This window comes from Mirounga leonina, unplaced genomic scaffold, assembly GCF_011800145.1.
Source record: "Mirounga leonina isolate KUSES-001 unplaced genomic scaffold, KU_Mleo_1.0 Mir_125, whole genome shotgun sequence".
Taxonomy (NCBI): Eukaryota; Metazoa; Chordata; class Mammalia; order Carnivora; family Phocidae; genus Mirounga; species Mirounga leonina.
In genome coordinates this window covers 37,117,766-37,119,841 of record NW_023270305.1, presented here as the reverse complement: position 1 = coordinate 37,119,841, position 2,076 = coordinate 37,117,766, and the positions used below count along the sequence as shown (strand labels likewise).

Here is a 2,076-nt window from a genome sequence, read left to right as displayed (position 1 = left end):
TGATTCATTCAACATTCCACACAACTTGGGGGCACCTAATATGTGCTGGGTACAGAGAAGGCTATTCTCCCTTGGCATTCCAGAAAGGAGAGATAAAGAGCAGCTATTTTCCTACTTGTGTAAAATATTTCATATATTAGATGTTGATGCTATGAGGATGAGGAATGTTGGTCAAGGAGGAAGTGCAATTTTCAAAAGGATGGCCTGGGGAAGAGGCATCAGGGTGGCCAAAGTGGGCTGGGGACGTGGGAGGTGCCACAGGCCACATGAAGCCAGTGGTAGACGAGATGTTCCCCAAGGGCGCCAGGCCCTATGTGGACCTGGACAAGGCAGTGGGCAGCACCAGGCTCCTAATGGACTTGGCAGCCAACGAGAAGGCAGTTCAGTTCATGCAAACTTTTTAAAATGATTTTGAAGATCTGTTTGATGATGATGATATCCAGTGAGACACCGCACAGTGGTGCATGTGGTTATGCCTATTATGTAGTGGTGTGGTGGAGCTCCTAAAAGGACAATTTGAGATGGTTCTAAAGTACTCATGGACATTACTTGCAATTAGGAGATGGTTAACCAAAAAAGAGAAGGATGGTTTTAACTATCTGCATGAGGACTGCTAACCTCTGAATGTGACCAACTTTTGTCCTTCAATTAAAAAAAAAGTGAAATAAATAAAACAAATAAATAAGGATGGTCTGGGAAGGTCTCTCTGAGACACTTAAACAAAAGGACCTAAAGGCAGTGAGAGAAAAGAACAAGCAAATAGGGAGAAAGCATTCCTGGCAAAGGACAGAGCAAGTGCAAAGGCCCTACAGTGACAGTGTGTCGCATTGTCAAGGGACTGCAGGGAAAATCTATGTGGCCAGAGCCAAGTAAGCAAGGGATAGAACTATGGGAGATGACCTTGAAAGCTAATTGGGGAGGAGATTATGTGAAGGTTTTTAGACCACTGCAGATCTCTGGCAGAAGAGTGCCAGGATCTGACTTTCTTAACTGCTTTGTTGAGAATCTACCAGAAAAGGCAAAGGAAAACCAAGTAAACTCATGAACACTGTTCCCATAATCCAGGTAAGAGACAGGGGAGCCTCAGGGACAGAGAGACTAAGCTGGCATGCACTCTAGCAATTAAAAGTTATGGGCGATGGGGCAATAGTAAAAAAGAAGATAAGCAATTTACACGAATTACCTCAATTATACTATTATTTTAACTTACAGTCTACAGGGGAGAGTTTTGCATCTCAGTTTCTTAATAGAAGTTCTGGGGAAAATACTACTATTTACCTTATAGAGCTGTGATGAAGACAAAATGCAATAATCCTGACACAGAGTACATGCTCAGTAAGGGATGATAATGGCTATTAATTATAAGATTTTTTTTAAAAGATTATTTATTTGAGAGAGAAAGACAGAGCAGAGTGAGAGGGAGACAAGCAGATGCCCCTCTGAGCACAGAGCCCAATGCGGGGCTCGATCCCAGGACCCTGAGTCAGATGCTTAAGAGACTGAGCCACTCAGGTGTCCCCTATAGGGTTTGATTAAGACTGACAAAATCTGGTACACATACTCTAACTTCCTGTGTATGTAGATTGATGAAGCTAGTACTCTCCATCATCCACTTAGTTTTAAGTCAAGAGAAAGAACTAACACAAATCTAAGAAGCATACTTTCTATATTTAATAAGACACTCCTTTTGACAAATCTTTCTGTGGCCTTTGCCTAGAGCAACTAGTACGTCCATTTATCTGTCCTGGTGTTTTTCTCCTATTCTTATTTCCTGCTCAGAGCTGTTTCTTTCTAATCTTGGAATTCTATTTCCTCTCACTCTTCTGTGGTAAATTTTATGGTCCTCCCACACTACTCAGAATTTCCTTCTGCAATAAAGCCTCTAGGCGGTATCACCTCATCCTGTCCAGGGCATTGTCCCAGCATCACACCCCTTAGCATCTCCATGGCTGGACACTATCAGGATTTCCTCTCTTTTTCATATTTGCTGATTTATTTCTTTTGGAATGGGCTCCATGTTCTTGTAGATAGGCTGTTTCTTTTTCTATACCACAACGGTCCCCTTGAACTTGGAAA

The 2,076-nt window shown here is 42.3% G+C and overlaps 1 pseudogene; it reads left to right on the top strand.

Annotated features, from left to right (window-relative positions):
• Window positions 1–266: 266 nt before the first annotated feature.
• Window positions 267–446, top strand: LOC118007431 (annotated as a pseudogene).
• The last annotated feature ends 1,630 nt before the right edge of the window (window positions 447–2,076 follow it).